Source organism: Tasmannia lanceolata, unplaced genomic scaffold (genome assembly GCF_043159265.1).
Source record: "Tasmannia lanceolata isolate RefF3 unplaced genomic scaffold, GAP_Taslan_0.1 ptg000003l, whole genome shotgun sequence".
NCBI classification, from domain to species: domain Eukaryota; kingdom Viridiplantae; phylum Streptophyta; class Magnoliopsida; order Canellales; family Winteraceae; genus Tasmannia; species Tasmannia lanceolata.
In genome coordinates, this window is record NW_027518680.1 from 13,292,154 (window position 1) to 13,307,955 (window position 15,802).

The window sequence follows — 15,802 nt, forward strand, 5'->3', positions numbered from 1 at the left end:
GCGCGGTTGATGTTGATGATGGTTGGTGGTTCTATTATATCCAAGCGCGGTTGATGTTGATGATGGTTGGTGGTTCTATTATATCCATACTAGTAAGAAACTCTATGCTACGCACAGGGCGAAAAAGAACAAAGGTAACGGAGAACAACTAGAGAGAGAGAGAGGATAATTTCAGTCTTGGCCCGCACATCAAAACAATTCCTTGGCAAACAAACAGAAGCAACCAAACATCAATATGATAACAAAAGCAATGTGATAACAAAAGCAATAGTAGAAGCAGAAATAGAATTCTTTTCACAAAGAGTATATTGTGCCAAATTAGTACAGTTGAGAGACAGGAGCTAGCATCTATAATAAACTGATTTATATAATTAAAAAAGTGAGATGACACAGAGATGATTCACACAGTGGATTCAGTAAGCATGCTGAAAGCACAAAACTTTTGACGTTGTGATAAACCATGTCACATCTTTGAGCTGCATTTGAATTCTCCTAGTCTTGTTTAAATCTGTCCAAGGGATGCAACTCATGGTAAAGTTCCTGTGAGCAGAAGAGGCATTTCCATTGCACATGACTACTTCGAATCCAATCATAATAACTTCATGCATGCCCACAAAGCATAGCCACATTATATCAACACAGAGTATAACAATTGCATAAATAGAAAACATTAACATGGCCATATGTAGATTGTTTTGAAGAGTAAAATATATGAACACCTACATGAACATCCATTCATCCAACATTAGCAAGCATGTGACGGAAAACAAAAAGAGAAGCACGATAGTTTACTCAAATTTTGCTCTTTACAACAATTTATTTCATGGGTACGGTGCAAATGAAAGCACACTCAAAGTAAATGAGCGTATTGATTGATACCAAAGACATTCCTTTGGTATATTCATGAGCCCATGTAAGTAAATCAATATATTTAACAAAATGCCCTTTTCCCAAGATGGGTATATCACCAAAATTAATAACTCTGCTCAGTTTAACCTCTGCTATTCAAAGATCGTATAGGCTTACCTGTATTCTTGGATGTCATTTCATGATATGGAATACTTCTTTTCAAACAGTAGATTGAAATACTTAGGTGCAAAAAACTTCATTGTCTGCCAAAATGATTGTCCTCTCGATGGGTCAGTTAACATGGGAAGTAGAAGATGAAGACTAATATTAATTGAGAGCATGGAAAAAGAAGTTTTTCTGATGTAATAATGCAATGAAAGTGTAACAGCCAGTGAAAAAAGTTCAAAGCAAATGATGGATTGGATCCATAAATATCTCCAATATGCAAGCAAACCCCATTATCACCTATGACTATTATTATTAGCAAAATGATTGTCCTCTGGGTCAGCTAATAGTTGAAGTAGAATATGAAGACTAAGATTCTTTGGGAGCATGAAAAAAGAAGTTTTTTTGATGTAATAATGGAATAAAAATGTAACAACTTGTGGAAAAAGTTCAAAATAAATGACGGATCGGATCCATAAATATCTCCAATATGCAAGCAAACCTCATCATCACCATTAACCAATTCACCCCCAAATCCAAGAAAAAACAGAAATAAAGTATTCCAATGAAACCTAAAAAACAACATGGGAACATAAAGATCCGTCAAAAGCATAAGATAAAAATGGATTTCATAAGATAATAATGGATTTCGAGAAATAGAGAAAAATCGAAAGAGAATGAAGGAATCATAAGAGAGAAGATTAGAATGAAAAGAAAAAGAAACCCGCCCAAAAAAATTGAAAAATAAATAATGATTTGGCAAAAGGTAAGAACTATTTAGGATGATTAATTGGCAAATTGAAGTTGCTAAGAACACACTCTTAAGAGAATTTCAATGCTCAAAAGGTTTACTTTCAAGCTAAATTAATGGGTATTCAAATCATAATCATTTGTGCAATAAAAATTATCATCTATGTTTAAAGTAGAAGTAAAATAAAAATCATCATCCGTGTTGAAAAAGAAAAAGAAAAAGAAATGGTGAAAAGGGGCAATTCTGTCCATAGACATAAAGTCATCTCAAATATACTGAAGGGTGTCCTGTATAACTCCTAAAGACATCAATTTTGACAAAAGCATTAGCTCAAGAAAAACATACAAATGAGGAGAAATAAAAATGAAACAAATAATTCTACTATTTTGAGAAAAACGAATAAGTATGAGCAAGAAAAGGGGGGAAACCAAAGCAAATATTTCTATTTTGGTGGAATAAAAAATTGTTAGCCGAGTTCAATTGCATGCTTCCTTTGAAAAACATGAAAAATCGAGAGATAAAAAAGATTTCCCTTTTTCCTCTTCCTATATTGTAGTAGATGCTCTTCTTTGCTACAGTAAAAAATTATTTTGAAATACATCACAGCAAATGGTAAGGGCAAAAAAATCTGAAGTGTATGCTAAAAAGGATTAATGATCATAGGCATATAATGGGAATAAGTAAATATGAAAAAAATATGAAGCAAAACCCAACACTAAATTTGGGGCTCTTGAAGGAGTTTGGTTATATGGGTTTTGTTGGGGACAATATTAGAAATCACCTAAAATTTTGAAACAAAGGTGAAAAATATTAGGAACATAGATAGGGGTGTAAACGAGCCGAGCCTGGCCAGGCTCGGCTCGGCTCGTTAAGCTCAAAAGCTCGGCTCGGGCTCAAACCAGGCTCGGGCTCGGCTCGGCTCGGTCAGGCTCGGCCAGGCTCGCGAGTGGCTCGCGAGCCTTACCGAGCTCGGGTTATATTATGTTCACACCCTTCATCTTCCCTGAACAGCCCTACTAGTGTAATTTGACTACTTTTTTTACACTATGGGGGGTGGTCCTAGTAACAAATGGGATTCCAAAAATGAAGTGACATATTTTGCCCCCCCCTTTCACTCCCTGGACAACCTTTTAATGTATAAATTAATATATAATATATATATTTAAATATATTAAATTCTTAACGAGCCTGGTGAGCCGGCTCGGCTCGGCTCGTTAAGGATTCGAGCCGAGCTCGAGCGAGCCTCCGAGCCCGAGCCAAAATTGACACCCTTAAACATAGACAACACATTTGACGTGGGCTATAAGGCAAGGAGTTTTGGAAACTTCCAAATCTCCCTAAAGTATCTAACGTCTCTTTCTAAAATTGGGAATAGAAAGGAAGCATCATATTTTTAATTCAAAGCAATTTCTATTTGAGTCTGGTTAAATTAAAGAACTTAGTTATTTATTGCTTTTTAGGACTTTAGGTGGTAGTAGTTGATTTAGAAAGTAGAGTTTTACTTGGAGAAGAAGTTAGTGTTTTATAAAAACCTATGTGCAAGGGTTGTTACACAGTTCATGTTTGTTTTTGAAATCAAGGAATTTTCTTCTTTCTTGGTAGAGAAGTTATTTATCTTGTTCTTCGTGGATTCGACGAGCGCCCTTCGTGGATTCGAAGGTTTATTCCTACACGCTCAAGCTCTACCATGAGTTCCCCGCCCCGGCCCTAGAGATACGTATTTTCAAGACGACGATTATTCTAGCGAGGAGGAATTCGAAGAAATCATCCATCCAAGACATGCTCGTGGTCGTGTTCCGCAAGCCGCGGCTCATGATCACGAATATCGTATTAAGGTGGATTTGCCCGAATTTAACAGCCAGCTACACATCGAAGATTTTCTTGACTGGTTCGCTGCGGTCGAGAGATTTTTCGACTATATTGAAGTTCCCGAGGAAAAGAAAACAAAGCTTGTGGCGATCAAGCTTAAGGGAGGTGCTTCGGCATGGTGGGAGCAACTTCAACTCTCTCGTACGAGGATGCGAAAGCGACCAATCCGGACGTGGGCACGGATGCGTCAAATCCTTCGTGAGATATTTCTTCCCATTGATTATGATCAGGTGCTCTTTCAACAGTACCAGAATTGTCGCCAAGGTGGTAGATCGGTTCGAGATTATACGGAAGAGTTCTATCGGCTATCGTCTAGAAACGATATTTCGGAGACTGAGGCACAATGAGTGGCACGCTACAAAGGAGGTCTTCATCAGGCGATCTATGATCAAATTGCCCTCCACCCAATTTGGACACTGTCTGAGACGGTAAAGATGACAGAACAAGTTGAGACTATGCTTAACCGTTCGACCCGTATGGATTTTTATGAGAGTCAAACCGTTGTAGAGACATCGCAAATGGCGATTCCGATGGCGAAAGAGAAGGCGGTTTTGGATCTTCCTGTAGGGATAAACAAGTCTACCCAAGCATTCCCGACATGAGGAAGAGGACGTGGAGATGTTCCTATTACTTCGACAACGACCCAAAATCCACGACAGGATCCGTATGAGTCACAATTCGAACAACTGATCATATGCTACAACTGCAACCAAGTGGATCACAAATCCAACGAGTGTCCCAAATGTGGTTAGCATACTACAAATCTAGTCGTTGGTGACAGACATGAAGAAGATGAAGAAGAGCATGAAGAGGAACAAAATACAGAAGATCCCATTCCTACTACTTGTGCTTCAGGACGATCCTTGGTGATGCATCGTGTTATGTGCACCTCGAAAGTAGAGGAATTTACGCAACTTAACAACCTCTTCAGATGCAAGTGTATGGTCAAAGAAAGGATTTGCAACGTCATCATTGATGGAGGTAGCATGGAGAATTACGTGTCAAAGGACATGGTGAAGAAATTGAAGTTAAAGACAGAAAAGCACCATATTCCCTACAAGCTCGGTTGGATTTCAAAGGGTAACGAAAATAAGGTAACTGAACGTTGTCGTGTTCCTTTTGAAATTGGAGCTTACAAGGATGAAATTTTATGTGATGTTATCAATATGGATACATGTCATCTTTTGTTGGGGAGGCCTTGGCAATTTGACAGGGATTCAATTCATACGGGGAGAGATAATGTCTTTGTTGTTTGTCAAAATAACAAGAGTTATGCACTTCAACCAATGGGGGATGAGAAGGACGCCAAGGCTTCTCAAGTGGAGGGGCAATCATGTTTGACAATAAAAGAATCATTTACCAAATCCAAGAAGAAAGTGATTCGTGATGGCGCCAAAAGGAAACAAAAGAGGCCTACCCCGCCTACAGCTAAGTACAATGTTAAAAAAGAAAAGCATCGGCGTTGTAAGGTCTTTGAAGTTGGAGAGGCTATGACGGTATTGCCAATGAACATGAACTTGAGGTCGAGTTCTCCTCAAGTGGAGGGGGGGGGGGAATGTCGTGGGCTGCAAGGCAAGGAGTTTTGGAAACTTTCAAATCTCCCTAAAGTATCTGACGTCACTTTCTAAAATTGGGAAAAGAAAGGAAGCATCATATTTTTAATTCAAAGAAATTTCTATTTGAGTCTGGTTAAATTAAGAAACTTAGTTATTTATTGCTTTTTAGGACTTTAGGTGGTAGTAGTTGATTTAGAAAGTAGAGTTTTACTTGGAGAAGAAGTTAGTGTTTTATAAAAACCTATGTGCAAGGGTTGTTGCACAGTTCATGCTTGTTTTTGAAATCAAGGAATTTTCTTCTTTCTTGGTAGAGAAGTTATTTATTTTGTTCTTCGTGGACTCGAAGAATAGCTCTTCGTGGATTCGACGAGCGCCCTTCGTGGATTCGAAGGTTTATTCCGATCGGTGTTGATATTGATCAACCTCGACTCGTTCTTCGCACTTCCGGCTACGCCAACATTCAAATTTTTAGGAACGAAAAAAGTGGTTCATCAAATTTAAATCATAAAAAAAAGAAGAAAAGAGACTCAATCAATTAAATCAGAACACAAAAATCAGAAATTTCAAACCTAACGCAACTCAAAAGATATTAGTAACAATAGCAAAGGAATAAAACGTAAATGGGTAATATTGAAACTTTTACCTGGTGTGGACCCCGATCCGAGGACGGTGAGGGAACGAGTCCCTAACACCCTCAGGATCTCCACAACGTGAAGGAGAGCTCTGCCAAGGAACTCTCAAAACGGATGCCACCCTCACAGCATAGCATGAGTGGCGATATAAAAAGAAAGAGATACATCCTGATCCGGAGCCAGAGCTCGAAACCAAGATATATCTAAAAATAACTCAGAGTCGCCATCTATGGATGCGCCATGGAACTAAAACAAATGCTCTGTTTGCAATGGAAAACCAGAGATACTAAAGGTCCGTGCCTGGTGACGAATGGAGAAGGTCCGAAGAGCGCCCCCAATTCGCCCGAGTGCGAACACTTGGTCTCTTATGCCATTTATTATTAACCTCGAAGAGTTTTGGGCAAAAATCATGTGAAATGGGAACAATCTTCAGGAGTCGTCTACCTAAGCATGCATTTCCTGAGGATAAAGATAATAAACACCCATAAAATAAAATGAAAGATGTGTTGCCTAAGCATAGCTAGGTTATGAGTGACATGCCTAAAGGCTGTCTAAGTTCTGATGTGCAAACACATGCAAGCTATAGCTAAAGGTATATGATCAGTACAAGAAAGTAAGAAAACACATCAAAAGAAATACAATAATTACACAACAAATCCTAAGACTCTAAATGATTAGCCCGAGTCCTCGGATGGTCTGGTATTCATCCAAAGAAGCCTACGTATCCCCGCCTCCACGAGAATCAAGGTAACGTAGTTCTTCGCACTTATTCTAAACTATGATGCCTAAGACACCTAGACCTACATCTTAGACTCGATCTAAAAGACCGGACTAGTTCTTAAAGCTTCTTACACGATCATTTAAATTCCAGTGAATTGTAGATTTTAGGACACCCTATATGCCCTAACTGAATGCAGGTTAGCCTTAAGCTAATGCAGGTGGTTCCTACAACCTATGTGTAACTAGGCTGTGCGTCCTAAGGAAAACAATGAGATCACTAACGCATCTTAGACCTAGTCATCAGTCGGCGATGTGAATCACCAACTGACCGGACGGAGGCGTAACAAACCCCTAACTCTAACACAAACACAAACAAACCACACAACACAAGACAAACTCCTAACTCTAAAACTCTCTATCTAGGACAAAGTCTTAACTCTAGAGGAAGATCTTTTCAAAAAATAATATTTTGAACGATTTATATATTTTTTAAAAGGGTTAAAAGATTTATTTACAAAGTTTGGCTGGACTTGGGATAAAGATCCCAAGCTGCACTACGTACCTCGTGAAAGAGGATCAAGCCAACGTAGTTCGAAAGCGAACTCTTATAACTACGCACAAAATGCTTTAAATTTTTAAATGCTGTTAATGCTTTCAGAGTTTAAAATGAGTTAACACCCTTTTAGCTAAAGGGAATCCGATAGAAGAGCCTCTATACCCACCATATCGCGGTAGAGTATTACAGAGGGAAACAGGATCCCTAAAGCCTAAGAGGGAAGAAATCAAAACGGGGGAACTAAAGTCCCAAGGAAAAGAACAATCTCGAAGAGACGAAAACGAAACTAAAGAACCCTAATCAATCTCCAAAGGAGACGATATCTAACACGCGAGGGAAAAACCTAAACAAACGAGAGATGAAAAGCATCTAACCCTAAGGGCAGACTTCTAACAAAAGGGGATTGATAAAAACTTTACAAGAAGATCCACTAAACGATCAGTCACTTAGGAACAGTCCTAACTGGCTAAACACTCTAAGAAGAGAGAATCCTTTAACCTGCGAAAACTCTAAGGCAAGAAGGGAAGAGGCTGGCTCAAGAAACGTTCCATCGTTGCCAAACCTGACAATATGTGTTCCCAAAATCGATGGGATCTTGAAATACAAAAAGATTCCCGAGGAACGTGCAAAGAGTAGTCCCGAAGAAAGGAAGTAGATCTCGAATGATAAAGATGATCCTGAAAATCATAAGGAACCGAGAGTAAGTGATGGTCACACAGACCCTACAATGATCATGAACACTAAGGCAAAGTATATATGAGAGATGAAGAAGAATTGGCGAGGGGTTTGATTTGCATTTTCCAAAGATTGAGTTGGTATCTCTGCAAATTCTAAGTAGAATGAGCCCTGATGTCATTAGCAGATCAGGCTATACAATGCTCTTTAATGACAAATTTTCTAAGGTAAGAAATCAATTTTTACAATAACATCTACCATTAGATACAATCAGATCGTAAAAATGATATATATGATCAAATTCTCAAATTAACAGAAGCCCCAAAATCTTATCTATTAAAAGAAATAAATCGACCTGTCAGTGCAAAAGGATATAAAAACGATGAATCTGCTCTTTGTAGATAACATTTGAATTGGGAAAAGTAAGCTAAGGAAATGCAAGATGATGGCAAATGGAGTGGTCCTAAACTGCTATCGTTCCAAAGATATTTACAAACAAGCCTATCATAACATTTCTATATTAAAAATGAAATAAATGCATCACAATTCATCTGAAAATTGCTACAAACTTCAAGAAAATCATATCTAAACACAGTCATCTGGGCATTACAAAGGAAAAGATTATGACAGAACCATGAAGAACACTGTAATTCTTGAATAGAATTATAGCCATACATCATCCAGTAACCATTAGAGTGAGATCATCATGAACCCTGAAACTTGAGCAACTCTAAATAAAACTTCAACTGTAAATCATTTCATCAACTTATAATCCGAATGCCTCCAGGTGTGAAGAGATGAGAATTACCTTGTACAAGGTCAAAATACCCATGATTTGCATTGGTGTGCTATGATGGGATTGAACCCATCAAGTAAATAAGCAAACAAATATATGAATGGCCATATACCTTTTGATTCATATTAGCGACAATGTGCCACCCTACTGTCATGAGTATTTTGGCCTTTTCATGGTAATTTCTACAAGGGTAACTGCGGTGATAGTTCCCCATGCACATAGCAAGCAACAACAAGAGATCTTATAACTCATAAAGGATATTACAGTGAACGATTCGACAAAGTGTCATTCTTGAATTGTCAATCAATTCTTTACAATTCCACAATGAATAGAAGAACTGGACTTGTATAATCATTAAGGTATAATAGTGTCAGCATCATTAACATGAAGTAATGATATAGACGCTACCTTGCCATATTACACCTCAACTTGATTATCCGAAACAAATAAGACCTGATAATATGAATGTCATTTCACAAAAGGACTTCAAGCAAGCTTACTGTGACAGACCAAAAATAGCAGTGCCAAGTGCATTACCTTGTGCTGAAATTGGAAACCCATTTCACATCTAACAGATAGTTTCACTATACATCAGTGTTATTTCTCATAACTCTAAAAATCTAGTTAAAGAGCCTATTCCAGTGTAATTACCAAATCATGAGAGAACACTAACAACAGGAACTATACTGGGTGAAGAACCACCCGGCATTAACAGAATAAGGGAGGCATTCAAGCAGTCACAGAGAGGTAATAGGGGCAAAATGAGTTACCAGATTGAAGGAATTAGGAGCCAAGTGCGAACCGCCTCTTCTCTTTCTCTCTGTTGGGATGTGAACCATGAGGAAATGAAGATGAAAATGGGTTTTGATTAAAATTTGAAGTGGGTTTGATGATGGTAGTTGGGGTTTCGATGGTGGAGATTGGTGGTGGATGGCTGCAAAATGGGAGAAAATCGAAGTGGGTTTGATGGGTTTTGAAGTGGGTTTGGCTGGAATGATGATGATGGCTGAGGGTTTTGGACGAAGAGGGATTTGGTGAAGATAAGATGGGAAGAAAATGGTGGCGGCTGGAGGTTGAGGATGATGGTGGAAAGTACAAGGGATGGGAATGATGGGGGTTCACCAAATTCCAGCATGGAGTGGCGGAGGTTGGCCGGAATTTGAGCTCCAACAATTGCCGGCCCCTTCTCCTTTCTCTCTCTCAATCTCCCATCTGTAAATTTCTATTTATCTCCTTCTCCCTCTGCTAGAAACCCCCCAAATGAGATAAGAAACCCCCCTAAAATCTGAGATGAAGAAGAGGTGGTGAATGACAAAGGGGGTGTAGAAGTGGTTGGTGATGGAGGAGGAAAAGCAATTGGGGTTTGGTCGAAACAAAAATTGGAAGAAGAAGAGTACGAAGAAGATGAAGCGGGTTTGGGTTTTGGAAGTGGTGGTTGGAGGTGAAGGTTGGGGAAGAAGAAAAAGAAAAAGAAGTATAATGAGAAAATGGAGGTGATGGCCGGTCGGTGGACAGATGGGGGTTTGGTCGGATTACAGAGGTGGTGGTGATGCAGATGGATGAATCCGGCCTGAATGGTGGCTGGCCGGATTCCGATGGGTTTCTTGGAGGTGGAGATTGGAGAGAAATGGGAATGGGGTTCGATGGTGGTTGAGATGGGTTCGATGGGGTTGGCCGGTGGTGGGATGGGTTCAATGGGGTTGGCCAGTGGTGGGGGAGAAGGCCGGCGGCTTTCTCTTCTCTGCAATCTCTTGTGGCTGTGAAAACGAGCCTCTCTGTTGGGGAGAAGAAGAGGGTCGGATGAACTCGTCGGCGGGAAGGTGTGGGTTGAGCCGAGCGATGAGGATTCGAAGAAGCTCATGGGGTCGGCCTCTCTCTCTCTCTCTCTCTCTCTCTCTCTCTCAATTTATAGCTTTCTCTTGCGGCGGCAAAGATGAGGTCTCTCTGTTGGGGAGAAGAAAACCCTCCCCTATAACCCTAATTCTCGTTGCCCTTTTAAAGGAAAATGATAAATTAAGATCCCCTTTAATTTCCTATAGACAGCCCTCCTCAAGTATCTTCTCTTCTTTAATTCACTTACAGGGCACTCATATGCATCTGATTCACCCCACTCTGCATTTCTTTTATATTAAGCTCGGATTAAACCCAAGACCATGGGTTGGGGTGCGACTTGGGCCAATATGCCAAGCTCAGGGGTCACTCGCGCTTCAGAAAGGCTTTTAGCAATAACTTGTAAATGGGCATTTTTCAACTTTGAGAATTTATTCATCCATGGGAAAAAAGGGGGGTAAGTCAAAATGGGGTGTCTACACCTGGAACCCAGTATGAACTTCCAATCTTTCTTTTTCAGCATGAGACATAAGAACCCTCAATTAATTGCTTGTTCATGGCAGTCAATCCTACTTACTGTCTGGATGCCAAAAGCTTCCTTCCTCTGCATATCACAACATCTATAGAAGAGTCAACAAAGAGGGAAAAAAGGTTAACACAAGTATAAAGATCATTCCCTAATACCACAAAAAATTTACATAGAAAGACAATAATAACGATATTTAGTTTATACCTTATGCCCTACAAATGTTTAACAAAAGATAAATTTGGTTAGGAAAAACAATCAGCTGAACAAAATTATAGAAATAAAAAAATTCTAATATTCAAAAGAAATAAAAGATTCCAAGTGCCATGGGAACATTCAAAAGCTAAATAAAAGAAGAGAGAAATTTTAATTTGCCTTTCAGTATTTTCTTCAAATTTGTGAGTGTCAAAAGAGAAAATTAGTAGTAGAAGAAGAAAGAAGCCCTAGATACCTGGTAGAAGAAGGGGAAAGCCCTGAATCCCCTGGTAGATTCCTCTTATGTGGGAACAAAGGTTTTTCATTTAGATCATATCTCAACAATGGTCAATTGGATGTCCAACTCATAAATTCAAGCTCCCATTCTTATTATTACTATCAAATTGTATTTGGACCCCGCAACATCAGAGTTATGATTTTACACATTCATGCATTGATGCAAGGAAATAGAAATGATGGTTATACTAAGATTATTAAACAAAAACCCCAAATCAGCATTGACTTTTTGCACAGAAAAAAGAAAAGAAATAAACATTTGTGAAAAGAAAATTCAGGTCATCCATTCCCGATATTAAAAAAAAAGCTATATCCAAAAAATACTCTAATATATCGATTTTGTTTAATGTTCATCTGTTCGGTTTTCTCCAGTTGGTCCTTCAGGCAATGGAAGGAAATCACCCTGGTAAAGATAAAAGAAATCATGTCCCAAGTCCCAAAAAGAAAATCTGTATTGCCTAAGAAACAAAAAGAAGAAGAATATGGGAGAGAGGACCCAAAAAAAAAAACCGTCAATCAGGACATCAAATTAAGCTTCTCATATTCACCACACATATCCATGAAGAGCTCCAAGCTGCTTCTAAGTAGAAGGAAGATACAAAATTTCAGACAAATCCCGAGACCGAAAATCACAAATCAAGATAGAAAAAAAAACAGATTTACTGATGCAGGGGTCAAACATTTGCAGAATAAAAGAAAGGGTTGAATAAATGAAGAGGTATTTACATATGCTCTTTCTTCGCATATTCTTCATCATCAATCCGGCTGGTCGGTTCGCTGGAGAAATGGTTGTCTGTGCGGGAGATGGGTTCGAGGGGAAGAGTGGGAAATCGAGCGGCATAGAAGACTTTCTCTCTTGGTTAATATCTGAAGTGAGAGAGAGAGAGAGAGAGAGAGAGAGAGAGAGAGAGGGATGGAGACGCGTGGAGGGAGAGAGTGTTTTGGAGAGAGAGGGACGGGGACGCGTGGAGGAAGAGAAACCACATCAAGAGAGAAGAAAAGATAAAGACACGACATATTCAATAGCAAACCTAAAAATATCTTACGAAGAGGTGTAAATTCATGTCTTTTCTCTTTCTAAAGTCAGATGGGGAGATGGGACACGTGGTAGATAGATAATACATAGCTTGGTGATTAAAAACCTTACGCATATAAATTTTTCAAGGGGCCTAAAGGTAAAATCCTATGAGAGAGAATGTAGGAGAAAAATTGAGAGATAAAAAATAAATTCCCTTTTCGTAGTTCCTATGTTGTAGTAGATTTATTTCATTAACTTCTATTGTTGATGTTGATGATGGTTAGGGGGTCTATTCAAATTACTGTACTTTCCATACGAGTCCTAGTCGGAGTGCTTCCAAAACCTATAAGACTATTTAAAACAAGAATACAAAATAGTATACTCTAATTAGAAATTAATAATTTATATCTAAATGGAGTTTAGCATGAGAAACTATTTTTAACACAACCTCTGGCTTTGAAGATGCAAAACGCCCAAAGCAAATGTGTCTCCTCGAGAGAGCTCTTTATGTGGTAAAAAAGAAGCACCCGAGAATGGTCGTGTTAGTTCATTTCTTTTAACTCTTGGTTTTACAGCTTCAAAAAATGATTTTTCTTGTTTGTTAATTATACTTATATAAGTTGATGATATAATTGTTACTTGTTAAATTTAGGATTTCTCTAATCTCTGATACTTTCATTAATGGTATAATGTGCTTAAATAAGCACTTACATATATACATGAAGAGAGATAAAGATAGGATCTGAGAAAAGATTATCCTAATCTATTTTTACTGCTAACTTAATCTCACCAAACTACCCAATACACCAATTCTTACTCCCTAGATCCAACAGTCAGATTTTGCAATATCTTCTTTAACAAATCTTAACACGCCCCCTCAAACATATATTGATTGAAATCTACATACGTTTGCTTACAATAAAAATTCTCAAATTTATTACAATAAAATGTACTCAACACAAAATGTCCTCAACACACTTAGCGGCATGTTCCCGTATCCTCTAGTGTAATGCACACCAAGTTATGAAGAAGGTCCATCTAGCCCATTGTGGCTTCCTTTCGGCAACTGGCAGTGACGTACATGTGGCAAGAAGCATCAATCATGGACCAATGCCAAAATTGGCGAAGACATGGGTAAACTTTTGGTATCGATCCACAAAGAATTTGTACTACTCTCTCGGGCACACACTCCAAGGGGGAAAGGATTGTACCCTAAAGGACTGAAGAACCTCAACTGGGTAGAGTAGTTATTCCAAGCACGCACCCCAAATAGAGGTACCTCAATTGAAATTAACAAATGAAAGAAACAAAATCTAATGCTCTGTTTGGTTGCTGGAAGTTGCGTGGGGGATTAGGAGAAGAAGAAGTCAAAGGGAACAAGACAAGAAGATTAGATTGGGGGAAGAATAATGGAAGATTGACTCGGTGGGTTTGGTTACGCGGCAATCCGCGAGAAGATTAGCGGAAGATGTAGGGGTGCCATTACCAAAATAGAGAGAGAGAGAGAGAGAGAGAGAGAGAGAGAGAGAGAGAGAGAGAGAGAGAGAGATAAGAACTTCTTGAGATCTTCTCCTCAAATTTCACCAAAATGGTGAAATTTGGGGAGAAGATTGGGAGGAAAACATATCCGCCACGTAGGCACCACGTAGGATAAAAAGTAATAATGTTGTCTAGTGGTCAAATGGCTAAATGGCAACCAAACATGCTTTTGGGAGATCTTTGGAAGATCCTGTGCATTTGAAATGCCTATAGTCTCCCCAAAATGGGCAACCAAACAGAGCATAAGGAAAAATAGGTAGGAGAGCGATAACAAGCGGCTTAGGGACAACAATTATTGGCAAACATCAAAGATCATACCAAACCTTGGACATAAATAGAGGAGTGCAAATATCAAATTGTGGACCCTGATCTGAGAGAGAGGTGGGGGACGAGCCCCCAACGGCCTCTAGGATCATCCACGTGTGAAGGAGAGCTCTACCAAGGAACTCTCGAAACAGATGCCACCCTCATAGCATAGCACGAGTGGCGATAAATGAGATACCTCTTGATCCAAGGATAAATCCTCAAACCAAGACGTACCAAAAAAAAACTCAGAGTCGCCATCCATGGATAGGCCATGGAACCCAAAAAACAAATCCTCTGTGCAATGGATAACTAGAAATATATATGGGCTCGTGCCTGATTACGAATGGAGAAGGTCCGAAGAGCACTCCCAATTCGTCCGAGTGCAAGCACTTGGTCTCTTATGCTATTTATTATTAACCTTGAAGAGTTTTGGGGAAAATCATATGAAATGGGAACAATCCTCAAGAGTCGTCTACCTAAGCATGCATTTTCTGAGAATAGAAATAATAAGTATACAGAAAATAAATGAAAGAAGTGTGTCACCTAAGCATCGCTAGGTTATGAGTGACATGTCTAATGGGTGTCTAAGTTCTGGTGGGCAAACACATGCATGCTACAACTAAAAGTATAAGGTCTGTACATGAAAGTAAGAAAACACAACAAAACATATAATATGACTTGATACCACACGCTACACAACACAACAAATCCTAAACTCTAAACAATTTTGCTCGAGTCCTTCGATGGTCTGATGTTCATCCAAAGAAGCCTACGTATCCCCGCCTCCACAAGAATCAAGGCAACGCAGTTCTTCGCACCTATTCTAAACTATGATGTCTAAGACATCTAGACCTTTATGCTAGACTCGATCTAAAAGACCGGACTAGTTATTAAAGCTTCTTATGCGATTATTTATGTTTAAGTAGATTGTGATTTTTGGACACCCTATATGTCCTAACTAAATACATGTTAGCCCTAAGCTAATACAGGTGATTCTTACAACCTATGTGTAACTAGGCTATGGGTCCCAAGGAAAACAATAGGATCACTAACGCATCCTAGACCTAGTCATCAGTCAGCGATGTGAATTGCCAACTGACCAGACGGAGGCGTTCCTATAACTCTAGGACAAACTCCTAACTCTAAAGCAAACACATAACCACCAAAACACTCTACTTAGGACATACTCCTAATTCTAGAGGAAGAGCTTTTTGGAAAAATAAGTTTTTAAAGTTGTTTATTCAAAAAGATTTAAAATGTTATTTTTAAAAGTTTGGCTGGACTTGGGATAAAGATCCCAAGCTGCACTACGTACCTCATGAAAGAGGATCAAGCCAACGTAGTTCGAAACATATTCCTAGATAAAGATACTAAACAAGTAAACATGTGTGATTCACAAACCAGTAAACTAGCATGATCACAAACAGGTACACCAGCGTTGTCACAAACAAGTAAACTAGCATGATCACAAACAAGTGAAACGTCAATCAGATAAAACATGTCTAAAGGAGGTGACATCCCT

The 15,802-nt window shown here is 39.0% G+C and overlaps 1 long non-coding RNA gene across 1 annotated transcript; it reads right to left on the reverse strand.

The window, feature by feature from the left end:
- Nucleotides 1-216: 216 nt before the first annotated feature.
- On the reverse strand, nucleotides 217-11,531 carry LOC143861346 (uncharacterized). Its single transcript, XR_013239952.1, has 2 exons — nucleotides 11,377-11,531; nucleotides 217-508 (listed from the first exon to the last, which is right to left on the reverse strand). It is a non-coding gene; the product is annotated as an uncharacterized LOC143861346 (long non-coding RNA).
- Nucleotides 11,532-15,802: the final 4,271 nt, after the last annotated feature.